Source organism: Coenobita brevimanus, chromosome 49 (genome assembly GCF_032717465.1).
Source record: "Coenobita brevimanus isolate Jiangsu-jjx chromosome 49, ASM3271746v2, whole genome shotgun sequence".
Lineage (NCBI taxonomy): Eukaryota > Metazoa > Arthropoda > Malacostraca > Decapoda > Coenobitidae > Coenobita > Coenobita brevimanus.
In genome coordinates, this window is record NC_137002.1 from 20244037 (window position 1) to 20259151 (window position 15115).

Sequence of the window (15115 nt, forward strand, 5' to 3'; positions counted from 1 at the left end):
CTCTTCCAAAAGCTTAGTGATGCTGGGTTAAAAATTAAACTTTCTAAATGCAAATTTTGCTTTGAGGAAATAAATTTCTTAGGCCACAAATTAAGTTCTGATGGTATTCACACCACTGATGACAAAATACAGGCAGTGAGAGATTTTCCTGAACCCACTATGACTGACAAAGTTAGACAATTTTTAGGTCTGGCTGGATACTATAGGTCATTCGTACCACAGTTCTCTCATATAGCCTTCCCTCTATTCCAACTACTCAAAAAAGATGCTGTATTCCAATGGGAAGAAGAACAAAAAAGGGCATTTAACAATATAAAAATTAAACTAACAAATGCACCTTGTTTAGCATATCCGGATTACACGAAATCATTTCTTATTTGTACAGACGCATCAGTTAAAGGATTAGGGGCTGTACTGATGCAGGAAGATAAAAGAGGAAAGAATCAACCAATTGCATTTGCCAGCAGACAAACAAGAGGTGCGGAGAAAAATTATTGCACTACAGACTTAGAGGCACTTGCAGTGGTTTTTGCATTACAAAAGTTTCGAGATTTGGTATATGGTTACGAAATCCACTTATTCACCGACCATAAACCACTGGTGGGTATGTTTAAAGAAAAACTCCTTTCTGGGAGGAGAGCAAGATGGAAATGTACAGTTGAAAACTACAATGTACAAAATCATTATATACAAGGTAAAATGAACATAGTAGCTGACGCATTATCTAGGAACCCGAACACAATTCAGGTCGCGGCGTTAGATCTCAAAGGAAATATCCTAAACCACGAGGATATCGCAAAGGCACAAAGACTTGACCCAATATGGTCAAAAGTAATATACAAGTTAGAAAGTGGAGATGACATACAATTACCCAAACTTCATGTCCCACTTGAACAATTCACAATGGTCAATAATACATTATACAAAATTAACTCTAAACAACCAAAACGCCAAAGAAATACTAACCAGTTGGTAGTACCTAATGACATGATACCCCAAGTATTACGATTGATACACGACAGCCCACATGCAGGACATCCTGGAAAGGATAAGACATTCAACCAAGCCCAGCTATTATATTACTGGCCTTCATTACGAAGAGATATAAACAATCATATAGACACATGCGAATCATGTGCGAAACACAAAGGATACCCAATCACACCTGCACCGATGGGTAATTACCCTGTACCACATCAACCATGGGACGTTGTCGCTGTTGATTTACTCAAGATGCCATTATCATACAATAATAACCTATACTTATTCGTAGCAACGGATCATTTTTCCCGTTATGTCATTTTAGCTCCAATTAAAGATAAGACAGCAGAGACCGTAGCAAAGGCAATAACAGATAATGTAATATGTCGCTTTACTACCCCAAAGGTATTAATAAGTGATAATGGAGGAGAATTTAATTCTGAGATCTTACAAGAAATATGTAAACAATACAACATCAAAAAGGTTAACGTTTTGGCCTATCACCCAGCATCGAATGGGTTGGTAGAGAGACAAAATAAAAAGGTATTAGATGTGCTATGACACATTCTCAGTGAAAATTATGCAAGCTGGGATGATTGGATTCCCAGAGTAGAGGCCTCAATTAATGGGTCTATAAATAAATCCATTGGTGACACACCACATTTCATTATATATGGCACAGATAAAAAATTACCATATGAGCTCCTAGAAGGTGACAGCATGCCTATATACAATTACGATGATTACTCTAAACTCCGTTTACGTGAATTCCAGGACATTCACAAAAGAGTCAAAAAACAATTAACGATGTCCAAGGAAGAAATGACGGAGGCATTTAACAAGAAGGTAAAAGATTCACCTATCAGCTTAGGAGATATTGTTTACGGAGTCATTCATACGAGAGACAATAAATTATCCCCAAATTTGAGGGCCCATACAGAGTAATTAACATAAAAGCAAACAAAGTTTTAATTAAGTCACTTTCAAGTGGCGAGGAGAAACAAGTTCATATTGACCATTTAAAACGAGTTTCAAGGGAATTATCACATAATTATTCAGCCTCGGATACAACCGAACAGGTGAACGTACCTCAAGAAACCAAGCATGAACACAACAATGATTACAAAAAGAAATTAAGGTCATATACCAAACAATCGAACATAGGTGCAACTATTCCAATAAAATCTACAGTACATCATTTACGAGAATTAAATATCGATTTAAACTCCTTCTATAAATGAAATAACAGTCAACCGTAACGCACATCATCACTATCATCAACCACAGCTTTATAGGAAATTAATAGATTTTTTTTTTCGATACGTTACGATGAAGGGACTTATGCTATGGATTCTCCTCTACATAGTAAGAGTATATGCGCACCTAGACCCCAAGCATATAGTACGACAAGGATGCCTCATAGCTCCAACGGCCACGACTACAATCGTTAAGGACGTCATGAGTACTGAAATAAGTCTAGATTACTTGTATGACTTACCTACTTATCTAGAAAGACTTGCGAGGCCGATGCGAACTCTGGACTTCAAGATAGGGAATTATGTTTCACAAGCACATAACACCAAGGAAGTGAATGAAATGGTGAAGTTAGCGAAATGGAAACTAGAACAGGCGAAGTCAACTATGCTCGTCATGATCCAAGATCTCCCATCTTATGGAACGGAGGTACTGAACGACAGGAACAATATCACACGTACTCGCCAAAAGCGCGGTTTGTTCGATCTGGGCGGCGCAGTTCTTGGGAACATCTTTGGATTGGCTACAGAGGATGACCTTAAAGAAATAAACAACAAATTTAATAAGATAGCTCAGGTACTAACATACCAAGATAAATTCATCACAGGACAGAACTCAGCAATGAAGACAATTGTGAAAAATCTGAAACAAGCAGAAAACGTAGCTCTCGAGAGTGTAGATAAAATAAATGAATTAGAGGGAAACGTTACTCCTTTCCAGCACTTCTCCATCATCACAGAACATATTGACACGATTCTACTACAATTAGAGAACACTAGAGATCGTTTCAGGGCACTTATGCAAGGAATTTCGAATGCTGGTGATGGCAAGATCACAAATGACTTACTCCCAGTTCATGAGCTACGTCAGATAGTTAGTCAAGGCATACATAAACATAAATTGAAGCCATTGTTCCGCAGTAGGGAATTTATGCAATATTACCCGTATTTAGAAGCAACACTACCACCAACATCAGTGGTAGTTCATGTACCATTCATCACTGAAGACCTGTTCACAGTATACCAAATACACCCTTTCCCCTATAAAAATAACAACACTTTGGTCATCATCAACATCAACACAGACACCGAACTCATCATGGTCTCCAAGAGACGGGACACTGTCACTTTCGCAAGTGAGTCAACGATTGAACGAAAGTGCCGCACATCCTTACATGCTGTTCATCTTTGTCCTGTGTACATTTTTACGTTTCAGCCTACTGATACGGTCCCTTGTGAAATGGCTATCATCAGCAATAACAATATTCATCATCATTGCAACTTCACTTTTGCTCCAGATAAACTTGTACACCATCAACGCATTGGACACTCACAGTTTTTTTATTTCCCTCATAACACATCAGTTTACATAGTCTGTCCAGATATACCACCATCTCATACATCAGCATCAGGATTATACATAGCACCAGACTACTGTGCGGTATTTACACCAGCCATGTCTACTTTATCCACCATCAATCACTACGCCATTCTCAACCATACACACAAACATTTCCACCCACTGCCTAATATGAACTTAAACATGAGCACAAGTATTAAGCTGACTTCACCTAAGTTTGAAACTATGCAGCTGATCAATGAAACAATGAAACCCTGGGAAGATTTGAGTTTGAGTATGTTCAACCCATATTATGTGTATAGCCCAGCACCTACAGTACTGTCTTTATAATCGTCTGCATTGCAGTTGCAGTACTGCTGTTCACAATGCAAAGAATGCATGCAAGAATTGCTGATTTGGAGTCATTATTTAGTGGGGGGAGAGTTAACATCACAGTTAACCCCCCTGAATGAAGTGTATATAGTTTGTATATAGTATTTATTATATATATATATATATATATATATATATATATATATATATATATATATATATATATATATATATATATATATATATAAAATACAAAGAAACAAATGACCCATATATGGCAGACCAGTACCATTATCTTTAAATGAAATATTAATAACTCTTACAATAATCTTAATTTTAAACTATTTTTATTCTTGCATGTATGCGTTTCACTATAATAACCCAAGTACATACTGTATTACAGTTAAATAATTTACTTTAATGCATTTATTCAAATATGTATACAACTTGTTTAAAATGTAATATTACTGAATAATCACTATTTACTATGAATAATATATGTATACAATATTCATACAATTATGTTCCTTTACAATATTATGTATTTCACTTAATTAGCTTATAAGTTCATTATAATGTGTATATACTATGTATTAATATATTAGGACTATTAACTGTCTATGGTACGCCATTTTCACGCGGCCGAGCAGATGTAGGACTACATATTATATTTACAAATCATGATAGATAGATGGATAAATAGATAGATAGACAGCCCTCTGCGAGCCTGGGAAAAGGAAATGAGGTTTGCAAGTTACACTGAGGAAAGCTGACGACAGCGGCCAGTAAGGAGATGATGCAGTTAGCTGTCAGCCGTCCTCTCGTGAACAAAGACCTGGTGACCACACGCACATATACACACATACTCACACACAGGCTTCTTTAAACTTTCCATCCACGAGGAATACACGTGATACGTCTCCTGTTTCACCAGAATTTAGGAAAGAGAGCTCAGAAGGGGACAAGCGATACTAGTGGCAGGTCGAAGGGGAGAAGGGCTTAGCAACTCGAGAGACAGAGAGAGAGAGAGGGAGCGAGACTCTATATTCCGCTTTGTGTGAGAGACTTGTTAATATTTCCAAGACAAATAAAAATAGTCCCATACTATTCTTTACCTCTCCTGTCACTACATGACAAATGGGAAGCTACTACAAGATATAAAAGCCGCTCGACCACAAGTCTAAAATATATATATATATAACTCAACTACAACTCAACCACAAAAGAATCACAAAGTATTTTATGACACAAACTCATTTATGACAGTGACAGCCCAAAATTGTATGAATCACGATACGCGAAAATGTCTGACCTTTCGTTCGTTGCTTTGACCAGACTGGTAATAGATGTCGACCTAATTCTTTTTGCATTAGGTCAGGATAAGTCAGGAGAGTGTCAAGAAAGTAGGGGAAAGTGGGGTAAGACGCACCCATGGGGTGAGAACCCCCCCCTCTAAAACCTAGCAGAAAGGCTGAGGTATAGTTATTGGTAGCTAGACGTCCTCCCCGTCACCAGCCAGATGTGCCATTGTTGGCGGCATCCATGCCCAGTTGCTTCTGTGTGTTGAATAGAGTATGATGTCTTTTTTGCGGTGATGATGTTATTTGCACATGGTAAGAAATTGGATTTTTCGTATTGAAATATCAGTTGTAATGACTTACTGTTTACGCTGGATATGCCCATGTGTGTGTACATGATAAATATGTGCCATAAATGGCTATACAAAATTTGGATGTTTCGGTAATTTTTTAGCAAATTAACTTTTTTTTTGGGGGGGTAAGACGGAACCCCACGGGTTCCGTCTTACCCCTCACGCTAAATATTTCACAAACCCTTAACATTTTCTTCCCTCTTTCTCAATTGATGCCCCAGAAATATGTGATAAATCTTTCCAGGGTCAATCATGTAACGATTGTCAGTTTGCCACCACATTGTAGTCACTGAATGCAGCCATTGAATGTTTCCTTCATGAAACCACAGAATGCCTACTATGTGAAGGCTGTTGAAACATTCCTCAGAAATAATCCCGGCAGACAGGTGACCATCTACAAACTAGGTGCATTTTTTGGAGAGGCCTATCTACAGGCTGCTGTTCCAAACACAGTCACCAATGGCTTCAGGAAAACCGGAATTTGTCCACTGAATTGCCAGGTTTTTGGTGAAACTGATTTTTTTATCTACCCACCCAACGGATATTCCATTAAATGGTGATGAGGAAGAGGAAGATCTGGATGACCCAGTTGCCTCACCAACCATGACCATGGTGGATGAGCCTGACCTGGAAGGAGCTGCCGAGCTAGAAAATCCAACTGTGGTGCCTGGGCCTGTAACACCGGAAGTGGCTCGGAGCCTGTTCAAGCCAGGTAGTTCATCCCAGGACATAATCCCTTGCCCAAAGTGGCCAGCACTGTATAACAGAAGGCACTCAGGCCCAAGGGCGAGCTCTTGTTTCGACAGGATCTCCATACAAGACAGGGTTAGGGTCAGAAATTCATAAGAAAAAAGAAAAAGAACTGGCTCTTGCACAGAAGCACCAAGAGAGAGAATGTAACAAGAAAGACAGACTAGCAACTACAACAGCAAAAAAAGAAAAAGAAAAAAAGAAAAAGAAAGACCTAACAAAAAAAAGACACAAAAGAAAAAAGCAAAGCAAGTGAAAGCTGGGCCATCCTGGCCATCCCAGAATCATGACAGCAATAGTGAGGATGGAGATTCAACTATGTGCTTGTACTGCAATGACACGTTTGGTAATTCTGTGCGAGGGGAAGGTTGCGTTTGTTATGCCATATGCAAGGGATGGGCACATGAGGAATGTGCAGGGACAGAGGATGATGAGCAAGAGGTTTTTGTGTGTGAGCTGTGTCAGTAAGGATGTGTTTCATAATAAGGTTGAGGGGTAAGATGGACCCTGGGGTCCATCTTACCCCGTGATTTTGTTTTTGGTACAATAAAAACACTGATTTTGTAAAATCTCGTGTTTCAGTCATTTCATTTAAGAACCGTTACCAGGGTGCTGACTTTTAATATAAGACCCCAAATCATCACCACAACCCTTGGAAACCCTCCAAATTCAATAAATGTGGTTTCCACACACTCTTTTGTGTTAAGTGGTCCGTCTTACCCCACCTTCCCCTACAAAAAAACATAAAGGACGATCGAGCGCGATGAGAAATTGTAGGAAATCGCGAAATACGAAAATATGCGATTTTATTTTTTTTTTTTTTGGGGGGGTCTTTGGTCAGAATTGCACCTTGTGGGCTCAATAACTGGATGGAACCAAAATACTGATGTTTGCAGTAATTTTGTAATGGAAAGGATACTGATTAGTCCTGCAAATTTTTGCAGGCAGGAGATAGTATACACACACACACACACACACACACACACACACACACACATATATATATAGACTGATAGATAGATAGATAGATAGATAGACAGATAGATATAGATATAGATATGTGAGCATGGGAGCCTACAGACATACACATACATACAAATGGAGATTCACACACAAGCTCAAACGGAGTTGCACCAAAAGGTGTTTCTGGGCAAGAAGATATTGGACTGAGTCTCGCTATGAATATCAACACACCAGGCAGCCTTCTCCAGCATTAATCAGGTGTTAGGAGTTGCAAAGTACCCATTACGTACATTACCGTACCATTATGTTCACCGCCTCCCTCTCAGTTATATTCCGCCTCGTTCTCTCTCCCTCCCTGCCGAATACGCGTGTTGCAGTAGTGAAATACACAGTCCTGCAAGCATGTTCCCACACCAGCCAAAAACGTCTGGCTGTTACCACTGGGCCACTAATAGACATACCTGGGATTATAATGAGTTAAACCCTTCAGTCCGATGACGAAACTCTAGGCAATAGTTTTGTGACTACCATTAAATGACTTGCTTTTTGACTTGCTTGATATCTTCATTTATTCTGATGAGAACCACACGTTACTTTACTACAAGATTACTCTCAGATGATGACAGCCACCTGATATTCATGGTCATAAAAGCTACTTCCAATCTGCTGTCTTGTGTTTTTATCTCGTTTTGAATTAATGCACAAAAAAGGGGATATTTATAAGAGGGTCGAGCTGTTTAAGGATAAAGGAAGTTGCAGAATGTGGTGGATACCACCCAATCTTCGTATTGAAATATTTAGTAGCTCTCACCGATCCCATTTAGTCATGACTATCGAGGAAGTTCAAATCATCCTGTGGAGGCTGGAGTATTATTGATGATGTGATTCAACCACGCAGTCCACTTCAGGCTAGCCTCGGGCTCCTACACCTTGACATGGGTTATGTGGAACTGTCTGTTATTTTTATTTATTGTTATTTTGTTGTTACGCCCCTTCTTATCATGTCCCACTCTGAGGACACACTTAAAGCCCATTTCCTCAGACCCAGCAGTCCTCTTAGATGCAACACAGCAGTCCCTCCCCCTCCACACACTCACACACCTCGGTATGACACACTTCTTTGCCACTCACATCTCGCTCGTGTCTGCTCCGCATCCTTACATTATCCACAACAACAAAAGCCGAGCCTCTTGAGTGATCCTCAACTAATCCAAGTATGATCCAAATCAGATAAAAACTTTTGGTCATTTGGTTCCTTCACAGACCTTGTCCTTTGAATGAATGTTTTCAAAACTGAATCCCTACGTTGTTGCCCAAGTTTTAACCCTTCCACCTACTTCACACTTTGCCACCAAATTATGTAAACAAACATGTAACTCACACTTTTTCCCCAGTATGCTTTCTTGGTCTGTTGAACACTAAATATCTGCTTATAACATATATTTGTATCCTCTACATCTTACACAACATTCTCTCTCTCTCTCTCTCTCTCTCTCTCTCTCTCTCTCTCTCTCTCTCTCTCTCTCTCGTTACTTGCAGTTTTATCATTATTACCACCCAAATTTCTTGTTATCTCTATTTGATTCATGTATAAAGGGATAGATATATAGGTTACTTGTCTTAATTTTTGGATAATATCGTTGTTTTTCGTTTGTTCCATCTATCCCTGTCCATAACATTGCCTTGATTAGCATGTACTCTAATGCTCGTACTCTCAACGGGTAAGAAAGCTCCCAAACACCTCATCCTTGGAAATTTATCGTTCGCCGGAATCGAAAGATTCGGCAAGTATGTTGGTCGGTTCCGTATGTTTGTCTGTCTGTTTGTTTGTCTGCTCTCTACAGGTTACGATTTTGCGCCAATCGTTTTGGAAAAAAATCAGAGGACAGGTACCCATAATCGGTAGACGCCTCTTGTTTTTCTGCCAAATCGGTCGAAGGCCCTGGGCTGGGTGGGGATTGAAACCCCCAAATGGTGCAATTTCTGTCATCAGACCAGTACAATGATTCAACAGACCAATAAGTTATAATCCTGAGAGAGAGAGAGAGAGAGACCAGGATGCACAACATGAGCAGGAAGAGAGGGTGGAAGAAAAGGGGGAAGAAGGGGAGAGGAGAGGGGATAAAGAGGGGGGATGAGTGGGGATGAGGAGGGGGGGAAGAAGGAGGGAAGAGGTCGTGAAAGAGGAAAAACAGGGGGTGAAGAGGAGAACTGGGGATGAGGGGATGGGGTGAGTAAGTGTGTGAAAAATCCATCATCTGCTTGCTTGATGATCCACGAGGGGGTATCCCTAAGTCTCCAGCGGCTGGTTACTGTCGCCCTGTGAAGACTGAGTAGCTTTTAGTGCAGGGACCATACGCTTCTTATGGGGCAAAAAGAGATTAGATGCTGAATGGATGATTCACCCTTACTAATCTTTCCCTGACCTGTCCCTCTGCTAGATCAATTATGCCATGATGCATAAATCAGCTTCCTCCTCTCTGCTCGTCTCTCTATCCCCGTCTTCCACCGTCCATGACCCTCACCCCATCTCTCTCTCTCTCTTCAGTTTCTTGTTCCAGCACGTCCTTCCCTCGGTCAATAGTGCCTCACCAGCGGCTGTTGGTAATGTATTATTCATGTCAATCACAGGACCAGCGTCATTATCTTCACATTAGGCTGCAGGCATCCACGGTATATGGGCCGATGTTTACCGTGGAGAAAAGATTATTATTATTATTATTTTTTACTGAAATTAGACAGCAAGTTGGGTAATATCTGATTATTTGATTGTATATGGATTTTTCCCAGTAGATGCTTCCCCAAAAATGGGTTACTGTTTTTATACAACGTTCGAGTCGATGCGTAAATCTAATTCTGTATTAAGACATTTATCTTTATCTCTTGTATTTTATCAGTGGATAGATGTTTTTAACTACATTGCCATTTACTGTCAGACTGAGCAAAGTAACTGACTTAAGATGAGGAAACGACCTTGTTCAAGATGGGTTAAGGAATGTATTTAAGGGAGAAGCGGATCTTGGGCAGTGATATTTCCCTCGCCTTCTTGAATGATCTTAAAAAAAAAAAAAATAGTTAATGCACACATGAATTAATAACATTCTTCACCATGTCATCCCTGAAGTACTACTGTACATAGATTTGGATATTTAACATAAAAGAAAGTTTACACCTGATTTATATTTCGTTATGCATGGTAGTGTTCGTGGTGGCTGGGGGCGGGGACGGGGCTGCATGGGTGAGTTTGACAAGTGTGGTGCCGATTCCCCATTGTTTACTCGAGAGAATGGACGGGCTATTCAACAGAGTACCAGCTAATAATGTAACATAAATCCAGCATACAACCCAGTTAAATACATTTTTGTACTTGATCCTTATGTTATTATTCAAACTTTATCCATTCATCGTGAAAGCTTACTGATATGCACCCATATTCGCAGATGCACTTCCCTACCCTGTTATTCATTTATCAAGGATATTCTCTGCATCACTTATCACAAAAGTAACTGTCAGAAATATTTAAATTATCCAAGTCAGTATCCTTCGTCAGGGCACCAAGATGTAAGAAATTTCTAGTATTTTCTAATAAACAACTCGTAGGTCCTTACTCGTCCCTAAAATTGTCCTTACATAATTTCAAACAAGTCTCATCGGGTTAGGTGAACCGTAACTTACACCTTAACTCACCTAACTATTACTCTTCTATCTCCTAGCTAATCCCCCCTTGAATTGGCCAATTCGTAAAGGTTACTTAGCTAGGGAGTGTCGGACAACAGATGACGACGAGCCTGCTTTCTGTCTGTTGCTTGGGCTGTCAAGCGTCCTTGAGGTGCGTATGTACAAACGTGCTAGCTCGACGATGTCTACGAGCAGAGTGAGCTAACTAGGCACCCTCTATCTTCCTCATGAAATGGTAGAAGTGCCAACTATTAATTAATTTATTACGGTGCTAAATACAGTTAGATTACATCATGATATATACAGGGAAAATCTAACAAATCTTAGTTTTAATTAAACTAAAGCCAAACCAAATATTCCCTTTATCTATAACAAATCTTAGTTTTAATTAAACTAAAGCCAAACCGAATACTCCCTTTATCTATAACAAATCTTAGTTTTAATTAAACTAAAGCCAAACCAAATACTCCCTTTATCTATAACAAATCATAGTTTTAATTAAACTAAAGCCAAACCAAATATTCCCTTTATCTATATGAATATGTTAAATCCACATCTGCTTTTACATGAGGGTATTTTCATATTCATACATGTTATCTAACGTGCACACGCAGTTTAGGTCAGTGGAAATTCCCAAGTAATTACATGTATTTACAAGATAGCTGTCCACGTAGATTAGATCCAGTAGCATTTATCAATAATAAGAATTATTAAATAGAAAGTAATTTCTGGGTTGTAAAAACTGCTTGAATAGTTGTTAACGATCTCAGGTTTTCCTCTGCACTCTAACCAGGGATGACTATTTTAAAAAACAGAGAGCGCAACTGCTCTGGGGGAAATATTTCTCAGTTTTGGGGCTTGGCTAAATATGATAAGCTGTATCATGTAATGTGACCCTTAACCAGGAGTTCTCTCCACAGGTCTCGAGAACCCTGTGCTGCGGCCCTTCTAGGTCGTGCATCCTGACCCATTTGATCTCCGTCATTCCCTGTATCCGGAGCCATTAACTCAAGGGGTACCAGCTTATCAATAGTTTTTATGCTTGTATGTCCCCTACATTTCATTTTTATGAGTCTCAGCATCCCCTTTGAATCTTGGTGCATGGAGATCACCTTAGCTAATGGCCACTGGGATCTTGGTTGTTCGGTTTTCACTAAGACCACATCCCATATGGTTATAACAGACTTATTGCTGGCAGCCTGAGCCCCATAATATCTTTCTCGTAGGCTTAAAAGATATTTCTCACTCCAATGTCTATTCCAAGTATCCAATACCCTTTTCAGACGTTGATATCCCTCCCACAGACGTTGTCCTAAATCATTATTTTCCAAGGTAGGATCATCTACGTCCTGGATATCCACACAAGGCACCGGATGGAGCTTCCTGGCATATAACATATGAGCCGAAGTCAAGGCCTTTATCGGAATGCTAGTGTCATTAAGTAGGTTAGCGGTCTATTATTAATTCTATTTTCAATTTCAGTTATTGTCAGGACTGTAAAATATCTTAAAACATAATAACCAGCAAAATACATAATATAGTCTAGAGGTTAGGTCAATGTCAAACCTAGAGGCCAAAGGAAGTGACGTTAGCACCTCTCCAGAATGCCTCTCACCAGCACAATAGCCCACAAACAGCGCCTCGTGACCATACACATACATACGCACACACAGGTTTCTAGAACATTTCAACAACAGTATAGCCCATCGTTACTCATTTCCTCACCACAGCTACCAGTGTGGGAACTCAACGTCACCATGTGTGTTTGCTGAGATGACGCCACGTCAATCAACTCGTGTGTGACACCACCACTCACCACCACTCACACCATTCCCACCATGGTAAAACTAGTGAGTTACATAGTTACTTCATTTATACAATACATAGTGGTAGACAAAAAACTTCTGCAAACATATAAAACGTGCTGTATAGTTACAACTTAAATACATATAACCACTTCAATTATCTTCATAATTCAATCATTAAATACTTGCACCAACAATAAATATTCTACATTGTATATATTGATTCATTTATTATAGCATTTATTTACTACCAACGAGTGTTACCATTTATATCGGTACCTACATACAATCCGTGTTTCATACATACAACTATACATTATTACATCCACAAAGTAATAAAGAAAATATACTGCCACAATTACTCAGTGAGTGATTAAAAGAACTATATTAAACATTTAATAATTAAAGTTACCTAGTGGAAACAGAAAAATTAAGTTACAAGGAAAACCAGAAAAAAAAATGACCAACACAAATGGCGTTAGCAAGAATGAACAACATCTTCCACACAATTATGAAGACAAAGATTTCAACACAGTGCTGACACATACAGTATATTACCCACGATAGGTACATGTGAACAACAAGTCAGTGTATATAGTTAATACTGTATATAGTGTATATATATTTTTTATATAAAATAAAATATGGGGCTATTTAATATCATTTCCAGTAATATCTGTGCAATATAAACTAAACTTTAAAAAAGGGTCCCAAGGGAATTAACCACCAATTATGCAACCTCGGACAGCACCGAAAAAGCGTAGACAAACGAAGAAAAACAAACTATAGGAAATCAATACATACAAAAAAAAAAAAAGAAAAAAAAAAGAAATACAGTAAGATCACATGACAAACAAATGAAAGTATGTGTAAGTGTTACTACAAATGCCAAAATACCACATAAACTGCTTCTATAAATGAAAAAAAAAAAAAAAATGTTGTTCTCCACGAGCCAGTGGCAAGACACATCATCACGATCATCGACAGCAGCATGACCTGATTAGCGATGTCAGGACTGCAATTATTACAGTTATGTAACGACAAACGATTGCTTTATGTTACACTTGCTACAGTTATGCAACTACAAACGATATGTAACAATTACAGTACAATTATGTAACAAATCATACAATGTTACAGTTATGTATTGCCACAATGTTACTACAATATTATGTAACAATTCATACGATATTACAATTATGTATTACCACAGTGTCACTACAATATTATGTAATAATCCATACAATGTTACAGTTATGTATTACCACAGTGTCACTACAATATTATGTAACAATCCATACAATGTTACAATTAAGTATTACTACAGTGTCACTACAATATTATGTAACAGTTCATACAATGTTACAGTTACGTTTTACCACAATGTCACTACAATATTATGTAACAAGCCATACAATGTTACAATTACGTATTACCACAATGTCACTACAGTATTATGTAACAATCCATACAATGTTACAATTACGTATTACTACAATGTTACTACAATATTATGTTACAATTCATACAATGTTATAGTCATGTATTACCACAGTGTTACTACAATATTATGTAACAATTCATGCAATGTTACAATTATGTATTACCAAATGTTACAACAATATTATGTAACAATTCATACAATGTTACAATTATGTATTACCACAATGTTACTACAATATTATGTAACAATTCATACAATGTTACAATTATGAATTACTACAATGTTACAACAATGTTACCACAATTCTGTATTACCAGAATCATCACACAAGTTATGAAATATTAGGCATTACTAAAGGGATAACTCCATATGTAATGTAATGACCTAGCAGTATTACCATTGCACAATTATATGCTTATGTCTGTAACACATATGCATTTTACAAAATGTCATACAATAACCAATTTAACCATATTGCATTTATTCAGTTATGTATACAACTTGTTTAAAATGTAATATTACTGGGTCAGTACAATATTATCATGAATATTATGTCTATACAGTATTATAATCAATTTATGTATTAATAGATTAGCATAATTCAATGATGATTGCTGTCGGAGGACCGCCAGCTGTGTGACCGAGCAATGTCAGGACTGTAAAATATCTTAATACATAATAACCAGCAACATACATAATATAGCCTAGAGGTTAGGTCAATGTCAAACCTAGGGTCCAAAGGAAGTGACATTAGCACCTCTCCAGAATGCCTCTCACCAGCACAATAGCCCACAAACAGCGCCTCGTGACCATACACACACACAGGCTTCTAGAACATTTCAACAACAGTATAGCCCATGTGACACGACCCCTGCTAAACGAGAATGTAGGAATCAGAGATGAGAAGGGGGCTGGCGA

The 15115-nt window shown here is 38.4% G+C and overlaps 1 pseudogene; it reads left to right on the plus strand.

Annotated features, from left to right (window-relative positions):
- Window positions 1-5769: 5769 nt before the first annotated feature.
- Window positions 5770-6714, plus strand: LOC145399549 (uncharacterized; annotated as a pseudogene).
- The last annotated feature ends 8401 nt before the right edge of the window (window positions 6715-15115 follow it).